This window comes from Triturus cristatus, chromosome 4_1 (genome assembly GCF_964204655.1).
Source record: "Triturus cristatus chromosome 4_1, aTriCri1.1, whole genome shotgun sequence".
NCBI classification, from domain to species: Eukaryota; Metazoa; Chordata; class Amphibia; order Caudata; family Salamandridae; genus Triturus; species Triturus cristatus.
The window spans coordinates 1,044,060,924-1,044,082,603 of NC_140585.1; the positions used below are offsets into that span (position 1 = coordinate 1,044,060,924).

Consider the following 21,680-nt stretch of genomic DNA (forward strand, 5'->3'; position numbering starts at 1 on the left):
TTAACAAATACGCCTATTTTACGGGGATTTTTGAAATAAGGAAAACATGACATGGGTCCCTGTGAAATACCAAAATATTTCACGTGCCATTGTGATCTGTGTTGCATCATCAGAAAGGCATACCCAAACCGCTCTGCACAGCTTCACCATTGTCCATTGTTTAAGCAACACTTGATTTATGAAAGGTAAAAAATCGGAATATTCTAATTTGAGACGGTGCCCATTGATAGATGAACATTGCAGAGAACAGCTTCTCCAAGCTCTCCTTTCGACAGACGAGATGTTTATTTTCGACAGACAAGATGTTTATGTTTTTTAACAAACGAATTTATAGTATAGTCCTGTATTGGCATTTTGTCGATCTGGTGACATTTAAAAACAACTAAACCTTCGCCGTTAAAGTGGCATTGGGGATACAAAACAAATGCTAAGGAACACTGATATTGGCCAGGTATGGTGAGCTGCACAAACCACATCATACCCACAAGGGGTATCCGAAATTCTCATACTTTTCTTTCCAGTAATTAGGCACACTTTTTGGGGAAATTACGTAAAATTAAACATAAATATGTGAAGGACAAATCTGTCATTTGACACTGTATATTAGCATGAAATGTGCCCTTGGGTCCATTTTTTTTTATATAATTCTTTTTATTGAGGACAAGAGAAATCACTTTACAGGAATTATTCAGTTGGTAGAGCACAGTGATTAACCACATATTCAATGGACACTACAATAGTCTCATTACACAGCGTCCTGTTGTGCTAGCCTCTCCTCTCCTATCCCTAACTACTACTTCACTAACTAAGGGGGGGAGGAGCTGGGGCAGGGCGTCATGCATATGTTCCCTCTATATTAGTTCCTTGAGTCAATTTTTGACATAAGGATGCATTCTGCTGTTAAAAAACATAACAACAAAAACACAAGTGGCGGGAGACACAGCCACTCGCATTCTTCCAATTCATGTTATCCCCACACGCTTGCAGTTTACTGCAAATGGCGTGGAATTTCACGATGTGGTGTAACGGCATATTTTGGGGAATTTTATGTAACAACCGTAATGCAAAATTCCTGAAATTATGCTGTAGTAATTTAAATGTTGCCTGGGCCTTCATAACCTCATATATGATGTTACAGAAGACCTCACTGATAAAATTGTCGATGACATCACCGGCGACATGTAACACAACCTTACCGGTACCTTTATCAATGATGTCACTATGAGTGCATAATCATTTGTGTATGCGTTCTTATTTACTTGTGCTATGTTGCGCTTCTACACTGTTACTTCTTCTTATAAAATATCACCACCCTTTCAGCCAAGCACTGGGAACGCCCCCAATGTTGACATAACTTGGGTATTGATTCCATTGACCAATCAAGCTGAAGCCTGCCTTGGTCACCCTATTCCAGACCCCGAGCCACAAACACCTCTATTGTAGGTTTATCAATGCTCTCAAATAAGATCAAACACATCCAGGGGAAATTTTGCAGGGTGTGGTGAAGGCTGATGTGCGCAGATCTCAGGAATGATACTTCATAGCGTGGCAATGCTAGGATTTTTGCCACCCCACTTGTATGAGCCCCCCACCTTATACACTTTGCTTCAATTTTTGCTGCACACACCCCTTAAAACTCTCTTATCGATTTCTAAGTACACTACTGTTATATTGTTCAATTACAGAGTGACATCAGGACATTAGAATCCAATTCCACAAACTACAACGTTCCACATTTTATGAAAAGATATAAAGCTGTATAGCTGCTGCCTGTGTTGCATCTGTTGTGTGCACACCAAGTGGACATTTCCTTTGATGACACGCTATTGTGCCTGTTCTGTGCCCGAGGGAGAGCTTGCTCTGATGCTTGTGGCTGTGCTGGTTCTGTGATAGACGCTTAAGCTGCTGCTGCCCAATGTTATCCTGAAGAAGGGTCCAGTTTTACCATATAATGCCTCAGCTATTGTGCTCCACATCTAAAGCATGAGAGTTCTGAATGCCCCTGTTAGTCAATAGGTAAGGGAGTGCTAAATTGTCCATACTGCCTTAGACAGTCACTGAAACAGTAGGCCTCATACCCATCTAAAAAGATTAGAGATATCTCCCCTGTGATCTGTACATGGGGAGGAAGCTTGTGCTTCATGTTGTCCCTTTCGTTGTGAGTGGGAAGTTCCTGCAAAGTGAGAAAGAGAGTGAGAGAGAGAGTGTGTGTGTGTGTGTGTGCGCGCTCGTGTGTGTGTGGTGCCTAGCTCTGGTGAATGTTCCCCTTGTGTGGCAAGTGATTGGAACTTGAACTACTGCTGCCAACAGAGAGTTGCACATTCACTTTTCCCTCTGAAAGAGAGGTTCTCACTTTTCCCCAACCATACTTATGTGGGTTTAAATGAAGCTTGTACTGCCACTATCTGGACCTGGCTTCTCTAACGAATAGCTTGTGAGCTAATGGTACCTCTCCAGATACCAGTAAAAAGCTCTCCTGTATGCAGCCCAGTGAACTAATTTAGATGTTTTTGCTTGGTTGAATTAACATATGTATACCAAAATTTAAAAGTGTTTATTTGAAACGAAAATGCGTGTATTTTCAGAATTTTTAATCTATTCTTTGGAGAAAATTGTTTTATTTCCAAAATATATTTAAGACTGATATTTGAGGGATAAAAATCATACAGTGTTGTTGAGACTATTACTAATCGTATTACTTTGATGCTAGGGGCCATGCAGCTATGACAGCTGTGCATTACCCATGTAGAGGCATTCCACATTGACAAAGCATTTTTCACATTACATCTGTAAACCGTGCCTGATGCACGGAGGTGATCACTGCTAGTGATCTTGTATATGGTGGCCACTAATGTAAACTTGTCTGAAGGGTTATTACTACATCCCTAACAATACTAGTAGCCCAGGAGGATTTTCAGTGAACATAAGTTGCTCTTAGTGCATAAAAGGTTGGACACCCCTGGTATGGACTAAGATGTGTCCTTAAGTGCCTGATGGAAGCTGGTGCTGCAATCGGTGATGCAGTCCTTGCTTACATTTCATTTACATGTTGTCGAAAGACCTCTTAGGGATCTTACAAAAAACATACAGTGTGCTTCGGGCAAACTTACTGCTTACAATTGGATGGCTTTCCTCTTGCTTTCATTTGCTTGCTTCTTTTGCAGTGTCTTCTCTTCCTCTTTTTGTATCTGTCCCTCTCATGAAGCACAACAACTTTCACATCTATTTGAATGGATGACTTGTATCTTCCACTACTTACATTCAGGGGACCTTTTTTTTCATTTCAGCACTCCATCTAGGTGCATGTGTTCTCTTGCTCTCTCCCTCATGCGCTGCTTACCCTCTCATAATCCATGTCTTTTACATATTTCTCTTGCTCCTAGTTCATCCGTTGCTTTCTCCACCCCACCACGTCCCACGCAATTGTTATTAAACCTCGCATGCCCAGTACCATCATTGCTTCCCACATGTTCACTGCTCATCCATTGCTTCACCCACACCTCCCCACTTGGAAATCATTTATGTAAACCTTTTCCCACTCAACTCAGTTGTTGCTCACCAAACTGCTCCCACTCCCACTTACAATGGGCTGGAATGCTACCCTGAGCAATTGCAAGTGGTTAGACTTATTGCGAGCATCCTCCCATCACCTTTTGCATGTTCCATGTAACGCCCTAAGTGGCCATGGGTATGCCCTTGCGACTGGAACCAAACTGTACCTGACTGACGAGTCAGATCAGGGCCAATAAGGCCTTTTTGTGTTCCGGTTCAGGGAGGACCTGCTCTGGCAGTTCGGGCTGGACTATTCCAATTGGAGCAGGGTTAATACTGATTTGCATATGGCTGGGTCCCACTAGAGGTGGCATGGTGGGCACAAGAATGATGGCCTGGAATGCTACTTCGAGATATCGCCAGTGGTTAAACTTATTGCAGGCATTCCTCCCTTCACCATTTGTATAAAGCACTCCCTATCAGCGTTTACATCTGTATTTATCTAGTTAATTATTTATTTTGGAGGATTCAGCAGCTGCAATTTACTGCTGGGGAGCGCCTTATATATTAGGCCTATGAGTTAGTACATATTTGCAGGCACGCTAGCACCTTTTATGTAGTTTGCATGCTTTCAGATTATAATTTTTTATAAGCAGTATGATGACGGGCCATGTCTGTAAATTTTCAGAGAAGATTCAGTGCTACAATTTCAGTGTCTCACTTTCTGGCCATGATGGCTTAGTCTAGTTAGAACACAGATGCCAAGGAACGTACAAAACTAAGCCAGCCAATGCAGCTGGCTGTATCCCATCTCAAAGCACCACTAATCTGATGGGCATTTCGAAGGAGAAGAATTCTAGATTCCCACAAAAGCATGCAGGGCGTAAAATGATGAAATGGTGCTCATGTTTTGACTTTTTTAACATGAGGTAAGTCCATATAAATTTAGAAAAAATGTCACTTTTTTTTATTTTGTAGAATAGACTGAGGGCCTGATTTAGAGTTTGGCAGACGCGCACTCAGTCACAAACATGACTAATATCCTATTTACCTTATTGCAAGTGCATTAGGATATAATGCTCCTATTATTAGGCGACTAGGATAACTTTCATATCTACCCGTCCAAAACACTCTAAATTGGAGTCCTAAATTTGTATTAAACTAGCAGTGTAAAACATTTAATGCGTTAAAATGAAACCTGTAACCATATATACCCATTATAGACCATGGAAACGCAGTAGGACTGAAATGAGAAGTCATCCACATCTGGATATGTCAAACACAGGCAAAAATCTTCAAATGAGTTGGCGCCCTATTCCTCTTAAATTATACTTTTATGTTTGTGAATTGTAAGCAAGGTAAAGGAGACACTTCCTATTTGTTAGAAACATGTCTCATACGGAACTCTTCTCTAAAGGCGTTCTTTGAGCCTCGCTAGTGCTGTAGTGAACTCGACACGCCTAATACTCTATAATGGCCGACCCTTTCCCAGGCACCCAGCAATGCTTTTCCAGGATAGTGTTGTCAACCGAGATCTCCCTCCCTTTAGAAAGCAGACGTAGGAGGTGGTGTAGAGTTCTCTGTTTTGCCTAGGACACGTGCCCGCTGCAGCTTCTGTCCCATGAGGTACTTCCATAGCTCTCTGCTGCTGTGTCCACGGCACTGGATACTGGTACTTTCAAAATAAAGAAGTTAAAATGTATTTCTCAACAGTTATTTCTCATTGAAGAATAAGAAGATCTAGCTGCAACGCCCGTTGGATAGTTTATATTCTCTTCTGCTGTTTGTGTCCATTGCCCAAGTTCAAACTTACGCTTTCCGATGGAAGTGTCACCCTTATGTTGGTTGCAAACAGTAAAAACCGGACCATTCTTTTTGGATTACAAGATTCTTTGTATTTTACCGACAAACTGTCATATCTATCTACTGGCGACTATTATAAGGGCCTCACATCTTGGAATCAATCCATACGGTTGCTATATTACATGAAAAAAAGGCAAGTTCTAGAGGAAACTGCCTCCTAATGAGGGGCGGTCTAATAACGGATGTACATCTCTGTGGAATCTGACAGCATCTTAGAATCCCAGTAACAGAGCTCAGAAGCCAAATTCTCCCGGTGAAGCAATGTTGATAATCTGTGCAAAATGACTTAGTGGGTTAATACCCTTTGCTGATAGGACCTTTTTAGACCTTTAGTTTAGAGGCCTGTCACAACTATGTATTGCTTTCTTGTCCACTCTCTCTCCTAAGGCCCATCCTTCCATTTCCCATCCCCTCTGTCTCCTTTCTCTTCGATGTTGTGTCTTTCTTGTCTCTCTCTTCCCAAACTACCTTCCCTTTTCTCACCCTACCTAGGTTCTTCTCTCCTTTCTTAGCCTACATCCTTGTGTACATGTCCCCCCTTATCGTTGCATCTCCCATCCATTGCATCTTGTCTTCTGAACCCTCATTGTCCCCTCCTTCCATTTCTTGTCAAGGGTTTCTTTATGACTTCTCTGCCTTCCCTGTCTCCAATGTCTTCCTTGTCTCCTCTTTTCCTGCCTGCCACCTCATTTTCTTACATCTGGGTTTTGACACCACATGTGTGAAGCCTGCTACTGGGTCACATGGTCAGGACAGGTCTTGTAAGAAACCTCGTCATTTACATACTCATGTTTCTTAAGTTGCCTTCTCTTTTACACACAATGACTTTTGACATATCTTTGCGTGCATGACAATGAAGGATAAAATTCTCTGAATCGGCATTGCTGACATTTCTACTTCGTAGTCACACTATCACGACACCTTGAACATTTAGTACAAGGGAAAAAGTTCACAGTGCACCTGTCATCATTATAATTGTCCGGTAGGTGATGACGCTATCCAACTAGATTAAACAATTGTGGGCTGACAGGGGTGGCGACTAGGCCAAATAGGTGCTGTTTATTATATATACACAGAACCACTTCCTTGTTTAGGTAGAGGAGCAGCTGATTCCTGCTAACCAACACGAGGGATGTCCAGCACTGCACCAAGATGGACGGCCTGATGACACTAGGTAATGGGGAGTTAGACCACCCGGCAGGGATATGGCAGATCTGTTCTGAGATTGCACACACATTTGTTACCCTTTAAGGTTAGGGGTGCAGATGTGCACCGTAGGCTAGCAGGGATATAAGCCAACATATCCCGAGGGAGTGCACGGAATCAGTATGGCACAATCCTGAAGTTTATATGTCCAACAAACTCACAGTTTTACCAGGGAGGTACAAGCCGTACGACAATGAACAATACACATAGAGCGGGCTTGGGTTCTCCGGTTTCAACCATTGACTTTTTTTTAATTATTTGATCAACCTGTTTCACCCATTGCATTGAGACCTTGTCAATTACGTCTTGCCTCAGTCTGGTGGAGTATTTATCTCTCACCTAATGCTGTTTGGGTGTATCCTTCTGCCCACGCTCAAGCACTTTTATTAACCTGCTTGTGTGACTACTTTGCAACTCTTCTCCACTCTGTCTGCTCTTGTGACTCCCTCCTGAGTGTCACTCTCTAATATGCAATCGCTGACTATGTTAGCACATTAACCTACACCTATCGGCATTGTCATTGCTTGTCTTCCTTGCTTTCCATTTCCCATCATTGTCTTCTCTCTAGAGCACGCCTCCACTCTATTTTCTTGTTTGCCATTTCCCATCATTGTCTTCTCTCTAGAGCACGCCTCCCCTATATTTGCTTGCTTTCCATTTTCCATCATTGTCTTCTCTCTAGAGCACGCCTCCACTCTATTTGCTTGCTTTCTATTTTCCATCATTGTCTTCTCTCTAGAGCACGCCTCCACTCTATTTGTTTGTTTTCCATTTCCCATCATTGTCTTCTCTCTAGAGCATGCCTCCACTCTATTTGCTTGTCTTCCATTTCTCATCATTGTCTTCTCTCTAGAGCACACCTTCACTCTATATTCTTGTCTTCCACTTCTCATCATTGTCTTCTCTCTAGAGCACGCCTCCACTCTATTTGCTTGCTTTCTATTTCCCATCATTGTTTTCTCTCTAGAGCACGCCTCCACTCTATTTGCTTGCTTTCTATTTCCCATCATTGTTTTCTCTCTAGAGCACGCCTCCACTCTATTTGCTTGCTTTCCATTTCCCATCATTGTCTTCTCTCTAGAGCACGCCTCCACTCTATTTGTTTGTTTTCCACTTCTCATCATTGTCTTCTCTCTAGAGCACGCCTCCCCTATATTTGCTTGCTTTCCATTTTCCATCATTGTCTTCTCTCTAGAGCACGCCTCCACTCTATTTGCTTGCTTTCTATTTTCCATCATTGTCTTCTCTCTAGAGCACGCCTCCACTCTATTTGTTTGTTTTCCATTTCCCATCATTGTCTTCTCTCTAGAGCATGCCTCCACTCTATTTGCTTGTCTTCCATTTCTCATCATTGTCTTCTCTCTAGAGCACACCTTCACTCTATATTCTTGTCTTCCACTTCTCATCATTGTCTTCTCTCTAGAGCACGCCTCCACTCTATTTGCTTGCTTTCTATTTTCCATCATTGTCTTCTCTCTAGAGCACGCCTCCACTCTATTTGTTGGTTTTCCATTTCCCATCATTGTCTTCTCTCTAGAGCACACCTTCACTCTATATTCTTGTCTTCCACTTCTCATCATTGTCTTCTCTCTAGAGCACGCCTCCACTCTATTTGCTTGCTTTCTATTTCCCATCATTGTTTTCTCTCTAGAGCACGCCTCCACTCTATTTGCTTGCTTTCCATTTCCCATCATTGTCTTCTCTCTAGAGCACGCCTCCACTCTATTTGTTTGTTTTCCATTTCCCATCATTGTCTTCTCTCTAGAGCATGCCTCCACTCTATTTGCTTGTCTTCCATTTCTCATCATTGTGTTCTCTCTAGAGCACACCTTCACTCTATATTCTTGTCTTCCACTTCTCATCATTGTCTTCTCTCTAGAGCACGCCTCCACTCTATTTGCTTGTCTTCCATTTCTCATCATTGTCTTCTCTCTAGAGCACGCCTCCACTCTATTTGCTTGTCTTCCATTACTCATCATTGTCTTTATTTGCCCCATTTCTTCTCTGCCTCCTCTCTTCCTTTACCCTTCCTTGTCTCCGCTCTGCAATCTGAGCTTCTATATTCCCTAATTTTCTCTCTGCATTTGCGTTTCCTCACTGTTCCTAAATGCATGTACGACCATTGTTTTCCTCACCTCTTCTTTCCACATTTCCTTCCATCCTTGTATCGACTCTCCGTTCTAGGTCTTTGTGGTCTTTTCCTAGTCTCGTCTCTTCAGTCCTCTTTTCCTTCCTATGCTCAACTGCCCCCGTCTTCCTTTTCTACCTCCTTCCATTACCAGCTTATTGCATTAAAGAGGCAGAGATGCTTGTATATATAGATATGTGCTAGTTTGAGGGTTATAGGGCTTTTTCAAAAAAGACCGTTAGGTATTTTGATTGCAAATTGTTTTGCTTGTTTCTAGTCATGTTTCTTTAAATGTACACTGTAAAATGCACTATTTTTTCCAGGAGCTCTTCAGGGGCCAATCTCACTGCACACTGGGTGACCAGGTGTCTCCATGTGATGTAACCTGGACACCACTTTCCATTCATGGACTGTGCTTTTACATATCATTCTTATCAAGTTTATTGGTCCAGTCGACTCAATTACAATGAGTCAAGACTACAACTCACAGAAAGCAGATATGTAAAAACAAAGTCCAGGAATAGGAAAAAGGTGCCCGGTCGACTCCTGCCTACCGTGCCAACACATCTTAAATTTTAGGTTCGCTCAAGCATTCAACTCTCTGAACTTTACGCCACACCACTTACAAAATCCACCTGCCGCCACTGAATGCAAGACTGGCTCTCTGCCCTCTGGCCATCCATCCTAGACGTTTTGTGTATTTTGAGCTTTCTCCGATATATTGCTTATGTTGTTTCACCTACTTTTGGTTTGTGTATTGGATATTAAGGTCATATTAAACTAAAAACGCTGAACTGATTATAAACTCAAAATATCAAGTAGATTTATTGATGCAAATCTTGGACATTTCTGTTCCGGTCCCCCTGAGATGGTACCTCTTGCAAGAGACACACCCCTCTGCGCTGATTGCTTCGTGTAACAGGTGCGTCCGATGATCCCATCATCTGACTTTTGAAAGGATACAGTTCCACGTGAAATAAAAAATAAAAATTAAAAGACTTACTTGGCAGCTTGTGCTTTTCCTTTGTCCTGCTGAATGTTGACTAGTTACTGGGAAAGCAAAGTAATGACCTAACTTTTCCTCATTGCAGAATGTTTCCGTACATGCCAAATCGGGGTCGGTAATGTCGACTGGAGGTCGGACAAGGACAAGAAAAACGTCGAAATCCATTTGGAATTAATGGGCCACATATGACATGTCCAAACGCAGTATAAACACTCACTTACATCCCTATTTCAGGCTGGTGTTTAATGTGGTATCCAGATGTCCTGAGGGCAATATGTTGTCATTTATTTTACCAGGCTCCTTCCCCCAAGGCCATTGCTGATCTAGACTTCACGGGTCGTGAACTCGTTTTTAATTTTAGACAATCCAAGAATATTGTCTGGGAAACCTGCAGTTGAGATCAGAATCAAATTCCATGGAATACGTAACTGCAAAACAAGCTATTCTCATATTTGTGCCTTAATATGGCCTTTCTCTCAGGCGTGGCGTACGTCTATTTAAAATGTTAACTCACCACAACATGTGTATTTGTAAAGCGCACGTTCACGCGACAGGTATCTTGGCACTGATTAACAGATGTTTATTGCTACCCAACTCAATGGTACTCATTTTATTGACCTCAGATGGATGAAAGGCTGAGTGGACAGGCTGGGATTTGAACCTGTGACCATGAGGTCAAACACAGGCCCCTACAGTGGATGCATTAGTGCACTCGGTCACCAGACCCGGAATACTTCATTCTGATCACAGTAAGTATGTACAGGCCATTAAAAAAAAAATGCAGAAAATGGAAGAGTGGAAACAGAAAAGCTCCTGCAGGAGTGAAACCAGTTGGTATAAAGACGTTTGAAAAAGGAGGTTTGCACTCAAAGGTAGCTGAGACAGTCTCAAGCTCTGTTGTTTTAAGGCACTGAGGGTGAATGATATGTAGCCACAGCCTCCCTCTGCATCATGGACTCGAGTAGACTCCTGGTGCCCTGGGTAGCCGTCTAATATTCACCATGGAAGCTGCAGGTAAGCAGAGGATTTCTACAAACGGACTAACAACTCATTGGGAATTTGTATATGATTCTATGTTAATTAACTGCTAGCAAGGGCTCGAGTCCATTTGTAAACTACAGTACTTTACCCAGAGCCTTCCAGATGACAGCATCAGGCTCTTTCTTGTTGGCAGCTGGGAGCCTGCAAAGAGGTAGTTTATGGTAAGAAACCAGCAACTCCACACACTGTGAGACGAGCATGAAATATGCGCCCACAGTAGCCATTCCAGGAAGGGTCCAATGGCACAGAGCAGCCTGCCACTGGCAGAAGCTGGAGCCAGCACTGAAAACTCACTCTGCCGCCCAGACAGACTGACACATTCACCTTTAAAGTGTAGCAACATGAATGAACCCTCACGCTTCGAAGGGTCTGCCGTTCCCATCACTGTCTCCGATGCTCGGAAGTCATGCGCTATGGCTTCACATACACTTCCGCTGGGCTCATGTTCAATCCTTCTTTAGCGCCTAGTTATAAATGGATATAGGCTATGGGAGTCGTTCTCTAGATTCAAAGAAACTAGAAACCTCTTGTTGTATCTAGTTCTTGTTGGTTTCTTCCACCCACCCCCACCATTGGAACACTCGTGGAACGTGGCGAACGTTCTACTCTGCACTCCCTGAACCGTTAAGGATTCCGTTGCTGTGTAACTGCCCGGTGATGGATGTATTGCCTTAGATCTGGAATAAATTCTCTTTTCCAACTCATGAAGAGCAGACCTTCTTTATTTACACAGATCTTTTCATTGGCGACGAGAAATCGTGCGGAGGACGAAGCATTATATCCCCTCCGTGTGTGGCCGGAGCAGGAAAATAATTTAAAGAAGAACTGAACTTAAAGTTAACGGAGAAAAGAAAAAACTTACTGTGCACTGTCAGTTTCGCATGGTGAAGAATTCTTTCCGGAGTGCGAAGAGAAGGAAAGGAGAGATTAAGGAAATTCAAGTGAAGAGGAAGCTACGGAGGTCTCCTTGGTGTGAAGCGCGTTAAGGAAGGAAAATTTATGGTAGACACGGATATTGCGTAGAAGCTAGTGTCTGATCAAGCACATGCGCGGTGCGGTGAGAAGAGGACCAAGGGCGGACCTGCGCTGAGTAACGACGAAGCTGACGGGGCATATGCGCGTCAGTGAAACCTGAGGAGAAGTGAGGGCGGACCGGCGCAGGGTGACGACGGAGCAGACGGGGCATACGCGTGTCAGTGAAACCGGAGGAGAGATGAAGTGTTGACATGCGCAACGATTTCAGTAGCTATACCAAGGAAGACTGCAAGCGGAGCAAGGGAAGGAAGGCTGATTTAATGAGCTGCTCGACGGGAAAAATGCAAGGACATCAGTAATTTTGGAAACTGAATTGCAAGCGGTTGTGGGTTACCTGACTTGGAAGAAGTACGGTGAGACATTTTGTCAGACTGTAAGGACACCTTCATAATTGGTGAAGGAACAGGGGAACTTGAGACTATCGTAAAACACATTTTAAGAAGTAAAGTGAAGTAAATTTGTGTGTGAGGGGTGGAGGAGTATACGTGAGGTATTTTGGAATAGTGTGTGTGTGAGGTGGTCATTATGGCGGCAGCAAGTATGTTACAACCTACACCATTTTTGTCAGAAGCAGGAGAACCGTTAGTAACGTGGAAGGAATGGAAGAAGAGCTTTGAATCTTACCTCATAGCTATAGGGGCAAGTGGGTTTTCAGCAATAAGGAGACAGCATATTCTGCTTCATAATTTAGGGGCAGAGGGAAGGAAGATCTTTGATAGCTTGCCAGAGATGGAGGATGAGGAAGAAGATGAAGAAAGGGGAGATGTTTATGATTGTAACATGAGAAAACTAGAGCTTCAATTTGCAGACAAAATTAATGTGGTTCTTGAAAGACATAAATTCTATGGAAGGGTTCAAGGAAAGAACGAGAAGGTAGGGAACTACATTGCTAGTTTAAGAGGGCTTGCGAACACATGTGAATTCAATGACCTTACAGAATCTTTGATACGTGACCAACTTGTACGCTGTACTAATAACAAGAAGATTCAGGGAAAATTACTTGTAGGTAATCCTGATCTGAAAATGGCAATAGATATTGCTAAGAGTGTGGAGCATACAGTGGAATGCATGAAGGAGATGAACACCACGGGAGATAACAGTGTGAATGAGGTAAGTGAGGAACTCAGAGAGGTGTGTGCTATAAGAAATATGAAGAAGAAAGAAGGGAAGGAGGTGATTAACAAAGAGAAGATATACAGTGAGAACAGGATGAAATGCTTCAGATGTGGGAGTAGTGGGCATTTGGCTAATAGTATGAATTGTATGGCTAGAACAGCTACGTGCAGAAATTGCAATCGTAAGGGCCATTTTGCTAGAGCGTGCAAAGATATGTCAAGTAGAACGGTGAACAGTGTGGAGTATGGAGAAGGATACAGAAGGAACTTTGTATTACAAGTGAGGGTTGTGGAAGGAAGCAGTGTGAATCACATTGAACTACCAAAGTGTGAAATAGGGTTAGACGGAGAAAAGGTGGAGATGTTTGCAGATTCTTGTTCACCATTCACGTTCATGAACAGTGAGACATTCTGGAAGAAATTTAAGGAGGAAGAGATTAAAGTGCACACTCCTGACGTAATACCAGTGGGGTATAATAAGGATCCTATTCCTTTAGATGGTGTAGCCATTATGAAAATAACTTTTAAGAACAGGAGTACAGTGGGAAAAGTGTATATCGCAAGGAAAGGAGCCAACTTGCTTGGGTGGGGTCACCAGAGAGATCTTGGAATGAAGTTGAATCCCAGTGCTGATACACCAGTTATGCTGGTGGAAAGAGGTGTGTGTGGAGTAGAGATTTGTGAGGAGTTCCCAGAAATTTTCAATGATCAACTAGGGTGCATGAAGGATTACCAACATAAAATAAAATTGAAGGCAGAAGCTAAACCAGTAGCCCATAAATGTAGGAATATTCCTATCATGATGAAAGAACCATTGAGAGTAGAACTTGACAGACTTCTTAGTCAAGGGGTCATAGAGCCAGTGGAATGTGCAGAGTGGGTTGCACCCATAGTTATCACAGCTAAAGGGAATACTAACAGCATCAGGTTATGCATTGATTTAAGAGAGTTAAACAAAAACATATGGATTGATAGGCACCCATTGCCGAATATAAATGATATGTTAAACCAGATATGTGGAGCTGAAATCTTTTCAGTAATTGACCTGTCGTCAGCTTACCATCAAGTAAGACTTCACCCTGATAGTAAGGCACTTACAACGTTCATAACGCCGTTTGGGGCATTCCAATTTTGTAGGATGCCATTTGGCTTAGCCTCAGCGGCGGCAGTCTTCCAAAGGGCAATGCAGAATATCTTGGACGGGTTGGAGCAAGTTTTGTGTTTCCAAGATGACCTGTTGGTGTATGGGAAGAATGAAATTGAACACAATAGGAAGCTGCGGTTGGTACTAAGTAGATTGAAGGGTGCAGGCCTTACCTTGAAGAAGGAAAAATGCCAGATTGGTGTCCGGTCAGTCACCTATTTAGGACATGTCATTTCACAAGAAGGAATCAAGCCTAAAACTAATCTAGTAGATGCCATTAAATTAGCACCATGTCCTACTAACAAGGAAGAGATCAAGTCCTTCTTGGGGCTCTCAGAATATTATTCAAAGTTTATAAAAAACTTTGCAGACACGACTTACCCTCTGAGATGCTTACTTAAGAAAGGTACAAAATTTGAGTGGGATGGTAAATGTAATGAGGCCTTCAAAATGATTAAGAATAGGATTTCTGAGGCACCATTCCTTGGTTGTTTTGACACTAGTAAACGCACCATTATTACTACTGATGCGAGTTTAAAAGGGGTCGGAGCTACTCTCAGTCAAGTAACTGAAAGTGGAGAAAAGATAGTGGCGTTTGCATCAAGAGCCTTGACTGCAGCTGAATCACGCTACTCAGTAATTGAAAGGGAGGCATTGGCATGCTATTGGGCCATATTGCATTTTAGAACATTTGTGTGGGGCATACCATTTATGGTAAGTACGGATCACAAGCCGCTAGTAAGTATTTTTACATCGAAAAATCTGGGAAGTACAACACCTAGGATTTCAAAATGGTTTCTTGGCCTCCAAGGTTACAATTTTGAAGTGGTGTACATACCGGGGGAGAAGAATCAAGCAGCTGATTGCTTGTCTAGGCTACCACTTGAGAATCAGGAAAGTGAGGAGGAACCTGGGGATGAAATTGTAGTTTCTGCAGTCTCTGATGGCTTGGAAGAGGTTGAATGGGAAGAAGCAGTATCTAAGGGTGAGTTGTTCCCATGGGTAAAAAAACTTATCCAAGAAGGATGGCCATGCAGTCAAAAGTTTTTGGAAAAAGGTGAGGAAGTGTTTTGGGAAGTAAGAAATGAGTTGCACATACAAGGTATTAACATATATCGAGGAAACAAACTGGTACCTCCAGAGGGCATGAGAGAGAAGGTATTACATTTGGCACATGGGGGACATTTAGGTTGCAGCAAAACCAAAAGTAAAATTCGACTACATTATTGGTGGCCGAAAATGGACAGCATGGTGGAGAGGGAAGTAAGAGAGTGCATACCTTGCGCAATGAGTGACAAGAGTAAAGTGGTGAGCAAAGGGAAAATCATTGCGGTGGAAGTTCCTACCGCTCCTTGGGTAAAATTAGCCATGGATATTGTTGGCCCACTAGATGTAAAAGGACTAGGAGGTAGATTTATCATCACGTTAGTGGACTACCATTCTAAATGGATAATTGTCAAGGTAGTTGAAAACATCACTACTGAATGTGTAAAAGATTTCCTCCAAGGTGTATTTCGTACCGAAGGGGTACCACAGATTTTGGTCACAGATAATGGGGTTCAGTTTACCTCTGCGTGTATGAAAGAGTTTCTGCACAAGTTTTCAGTTGTACATCAACTTACACCGTTGTACTGCCCTAGGGCAAATGGGCTGGTAGAGCGCATAAATCGCATGATTAAGGACTGCATTCAACTCAATGTTAAAAACAGCAGCAATGTAAGGAAAGCACTGGAGGACATGGTTTGGTCCTATCTTATCACCCCTCACTCAGTCACTGGTGTGTCACCATTCAAGTCTCTTAAAGGTAGAGAGCCAGGTACCAAGTTAAGCCCATTGTGGCTTGTTGGGGGAAGAGAAGAGGAGGTGAGTAGAGGTACGATCATGGAAAAGATACATATCAATCAAAAGAAATATGTAGATAGATACAACGAAAGAATACAGAGGCCTACTAGAGTCTTTGAAGTAGGTGATGTGGTAAGTGTGAAACTACCAAATTTTGTAAGGTCTGGTTGTTCTAAATTCTCTGGAAAGAAGGTGGTAAGCAAAGTCTTTAAGAATGTGGTGAAGTTGGACGATGGCCAGTATTGGAGTGTTGACAGAATAGTTCATGATAAGAGCGATGATTTAATTCTAAATGAAGGTATTGTGAGACCTAACGGTAACCACCAGGATACCAATCCTGATCTAAGGATGTGCACGAGAAGGGTGCACTCCAAACCAAGTTGGCAAAAAGACTTTATTACGTATTGATCTTATTGTGGTTCCAAAACTGTATTGGGGGGGAAGATGTGTTGTATCTAGTTTGTGTTGGTTTCTTCCACCCACCCCCACCATTGGAACACTCGTGGAACGTGGCGAACGTTCTACTCTGCACTCCCTGAACTGTTAAGGATTCCTTTGCTGTGTAACTGCCCGGTGATGGATGTATTGCCTAAGAGCAGGAATAAATTCTCTTTTCCAACTCATGAAGAGCGGACCTTCTTTATTTACACAGATCTTTTCACCTCTGTTTTTCTTTGCTGGTCTTTGTTTTATAAAATGAATCCCAGGCTGAAGTGGAAGACGTATTGACTGATATTACTGTGTTCTGAGAGTTTAACCTACATCATGTGCTTACGCCATGAGCTGCTCCGTCTGATAACGGGGAGTCCTAAACATCCACTGTGGGAACCAATAGTTCTGTGGCCCGGGCACCAGAGATAAGCAACTTCAGTTGTGCCAGCCGGAGCCCAGTAGCCCCAGACCGGCTCCATTACTCGGCCACCCTACAGGAGAGTGGGGTGACTGAGGCTCCTACTCTCCATTCTTCGGAGACCTTATCACACTCAGCAGCAGGAGGGTAGCGTAGCTGGACAGCTTGTGTAACTCACCCTACATGTCTCTACCAGAGGCAGACTCAGGCTGAACAGGAACGCGCTGATGATGATAAACTGAGCCAGCTGGTGGTACTTCCCAAAAGGCTCCTGATGTAAGGCACTTCTTTTTTTTCACAACATTGTTTTAATCACCTGTAGTTTGACCCCAAGTTCAGTGGGACGGGCGCTTAGACTTTGAAAGTGCCTGTAGGAGCCCTATAATAGGGAGAATGTTTGTATAGTGTGTAAGAGAATGGGACAGTATTGGTTTTGTTGGATTTTGAGTGGAGGGAGCCCCACTTTCCTTTCTGTTTCTTCAGCTCCTTTTTTTGTTGCTGATGACCACCATAAAACATGCCAAGTGCCATTCCTCCTTATAACCTGACCAAAACAAACCTGCAGTCTCTACCTGGCCACTCTTCATCGATATTTGCTCTAGAAGGTGCCGAGCTACCGGTCTATTTGCATCCCATTGACTTACATTGATTTTGGCACCAATTTTTTTTATGACAAATTTGTTTTATGACAATTTCTTTTTACCGTTTCTTTTAAAAATCGTAACTTCTGAGGCCCTGAATGGGTTTATGTTGTATTTCAGCTTTATATGTTTCTTCTTTTTACTAATTTGGTTTAGCAATGTTATCCAATGTATTTATTGAGTTTCGGTGCGGCTAAAATATTTGACCTGCATATTTTCTGAAGGAAGCCTTCCTCATAGTTCACAGTTAAAAGGGTAAGCTGAGGATTTCTCACAAAAACCTGCTTCCCTATTTAGGCACTGCTGCACTGATTCACTTATTCCCCCTACTTATTAATCAGATATTCTACAAAGTGGAGATGGAAGCAGATGATGAGGTAAAGCAAATGATCTCAGGTTTGCAAAAGTGGTGCACAAGGCACCAGAGTGGGTAAAATAGAAAAAAAGGAAATTATGAAAAAGTCATCCTTTTTGACCTGATCACCCCAATTGTTTGACTGATACTGGTGGTTTCTGACGGTCCATGGGCTCTGCTAACCAGACCCAGGGCCTGTGCTCTGTTTAAAAGGTAAATGGTAATTAGGTGAAATTACAATTGGTATGAAAACCTACCTGCAAGCCCCTAGCATATAGTAGGGCATGAAAGAGGAGGAGGATGACCCCTCCAACAAACTTTAGCAGGAGGACGAGAACTTGTCCATTGCTTCTAACACCAGGTCCAGGCGGTCAGCTCACAGGGGGGAGGCAAGGTTCCTCCACAGACAACAGAGATGTCTCTCAGAGAAAGGGAGCTGGAAGCTCAACTAGCTTACATAGAAGTAGAGAAAGAGAAAGTGGACCTAGCTGAGAAGAAGTGGGCAAGGCCGGGAAAAAATGATGGTGGGGTGGTGGGTGTGAACCCAGACAACCCAAGGGGATAGTTCCCATCTACCAAGAGGGGGATGACATTGACAAATGGCTGACAGAATTTGAGAGAGACCTTATGATGAGGAGGGGTAACTCCAAATACTGGGGTTCACTTCTCTGGGAGTTGATCCCAGTAGCTGGGAGGAATAAACTCCTGAACCTAGAGAGGGATGAAGCAGAATCTTACTCCTACATGAAGAAATATCTGGTATCACCCCCAAAGGAGTACAGGGTGAAGCTCAGGGACACCCAGAAAGTAAACACGCAGTCCTGGGTGGACTTTGTAGACCTCTCAGTGACGGCACTAGAGGGCTGGATACAGGGTAACCAGGTGAGTACTTATGAGGGGTTGTACAATGTATTCCTTAAAGAGCACATCCTGACTCATTGTGTACAAGATAAGTTACAACAGTATCAGGTGGACCCTAAGCAGTCTGGTCCCAGGGAACTGGGGAAGACAGCTGATGAGTGGGTGAGAACCAGGGTTTCCAATCAACACCAGGAAGGTGATCAAAAAAAAAGGAGGACAGGTCCCTGCTCAGGGGAAAGCCTTCGCAAAGCAAAAAACACAAAAGAGTCCACACAAGACCCACAAAAACCTGCACAAGGACCGGGGGCCGAGCTACTCCGACTTCAAGGGGAAGGGATATCAGGGGAAGTTTTTTGACCCTGCAAAGGCAGGAAAGTTCTTTGACCCTTCAAATGTGGGTAGCTGTTATGACTGTAAGCAGACAGGACACAAAAGAGGAGGTAATGTCCGCACAAAGAAGTCCCCCACTGGTGGGCAGTCGCAGGAGAATATCAGTGTAGGTGTGGGGGTGGAGATTGTCCCAGAGATGGGGAAGGGGTTAACAGAAGCAACCTTCGTTTGCCTGGGTGGGGTGGAAATTGCAGCCCTGGCCACCTTGCCTCCCAGCATGGAGAGGTACAGGCAGATGCCTAAAATCAATGGAACTGAGGTTGAGGCGGCTCTGAGAGATACAGGAGCTAGTGTGACCATGGTCACAGAGAAGAAAACAAGTTACTTACCTGTAACTTCTGTTATCCAGTATTGGTATCTTTCATAGATTCACATGCTTGAACCATACCCGCCGTCGAGGTGTGAGTCTCGCGGTACAAATATAATATATACATAATAGTAATAGAATATCATACAATAGGCTACAATGGACTGAAAAGTCACTACACTAGCCTATCCTTGTCCTTTTGTAAAAAAGAACCAAATTTGAAACACAGCCAATCAGGCTCTAGAACACTCCACAGAGAGGCACGTCCCTCAGATTTTTGAGCACGAGTGACAGTAAGTATAAAATAGCAATAAGGGAAGCCTCTCCGGTGAGAAGGGTGGGTCTCATGTGAATCTATGAAAGATACCAATACTGGCTAACTGAAGTTACAGGTAAGTAACTCATTTTCCTATTCAGTATTGGGGTATCTTTCATAGATTCACATGCTTGAATAAGAATAGCTAGCAGTAAAGTCCTTAGTCTTTTAGCTGATGGTGGGTCATACGAACCACATTAGATACCTCATAAACAATATGCCTCAATATATTCATAACATATGTAATACAATATGAGTGAAACATTATGCATAATGAGAAAAAACAGCATTAATAAATAATTAAAATAGTGTTCATTAGAATGGAATAACATAATTACCTTTCAACAAAGGCTTACCTTATTTGAAAAGGTTGCGTAACACTGCTTGAACAACAGCTGATTCAGCTTCTGTAGCCAGATCCAAACTGTAATGCCGAGTAAATGTGTGCACATTTTTCCAAGTTGCAGCATGGCAAATTTTTTCCAACGGCACTCCGGCAAAAAGCGCAGCCGATGATGACACTGCTCTTGTGGAATGAGCTTTAGGTTTTACAGATAGAGGATTTCCTGCTTTAGAGTGAAAATATTGAATCGCTGATGCAATCCATCCTGCAATTGTTGACTTAGTTACTGCCGTACCTGGTTTTTGACCACCATATGACACAAACAATTGATCCGACTTTCGGATTGGTTTAGTATGTGATACATAGAATTTCAAGCACCTTTTATATCCAAAGTTTGAAGAGCCTTCTCAGACGGATGGAAGGACTGGGAAATACATTTCGTAGGATAATGGGCTCATTAAGATGGAAAAACGATGGAACTTTTGGAATAAAGGTAGGGTTTGTTCTGAGGAGAACATAGTAATTGGTAGAACGTAGATATGGCTGTTTGATAGTAAATGCCTGAATTTCGCTGACTCTCCTATCGGAGGTAAGAGTCAACAAAAGAGAGATTTTCCAGGAGAGATACTTAAGTTCAGCTCTGTGAACAGGCTGGAAAGGATGCTTCATGAGCTGCGCTAGAACCAGGTTAAGCCTCCATTCAGGAGGAGGTGCTCTAATAGTAGGAAAAGCTCTGAAGAGGCCTTTCAAAAATTGCTTGACCAGACGGTTAGAGCAAAGAGCTTAGCCGTCTGCAGAGCGCTTGTAAGTCGAGATGGCAGCCAGATGCAACTTAACCGATGTGAACATGAGGCCAGACTTGGCTAGTGACAGAAGATAAGGGAGAACCTTGTCCGGAGAACACTCCAGAGGATGCATATTATTATCAAGACACCATTAACAGAAACGCTTCCACTTCAGAGAATAGGTTTTTAGCATAGAAGGTGCTCTCGCTTTCACAAGTATGTCTCCACAGTCCTGAGGCAAATCTAACTCCTTGAATTCAGAGAACTCCGAAGTCAGGCATGTAGCTGCAGCGGGGCTGGATGAGGATGGAGAATCTGGCCGTTGCTCAATGTCAATAAAGTTGGAGACGCTGGGAGGCGATATGGCTTGAATTTCGAGAGCAGGAGAAGCTCTGTGAACCAGTGCTGACGTGGCCATCGTGGGGCAATGAGAATCATCCGGCACGTTCCATTTTCAGTTTTCTCAGAAGTCTCAGGAGTAACGGGAAGGGGGGAGGTGTAAGCGAAAATCCCCGTCCATGTCATCATAAAGGCGTTTCCCCAAGAGCCCTTGTCTGGTTCCCAGCTGGTATCGAATGGGCATTTCTGATTTGTCTTGGAGGCGAATAGATCCAAGTTGGGTCTGCCCCACATCTGGAAAATGTGTTCCAATACTGACTGGTCTAACTCCCATTTGTGGCAAGAATTTGATGTTCTGCTCAAGGTGTCTGCCAGACAGGGCCGTACTGGCCATAGCGGGTACCGGGCAATTCCCCGGAGGGCCGCACGGGTGGGGGCCGTTTTTGTTACAGGGCCGTTTTTGCAGCATAGCTGCAAATTCGGCCCTGTAACAAATCGGCTGAAAAACAGCCCTGGCAAAGAGCTCGGCAGCACCCCCAACCACTTTCCCATGCACTTTGCCATGGTCGGTTGTGGCTCCCAGTCCGGCCCTGCTGCCAGACTGTTGTTTACTCTTGGCAG

At 43.3% G+C, this 21,680-nt stretch overlaps 1 protein-coding gene across 1 annotated transcript in view; it reads right to left on the reverse strand.

Annotated features, from left to right (window-relative positions):
• FBXL13 (F-box and leucine rich repeat protein 13) overlaps positions 1-21,680 on the reverse strand; it is a 1,209,524-nt gene that overhangs the window by 914,840 nt on the left and 273,004 nt on the right. The gene's annotated exons all lie outside the window — the stretch shown is intronic.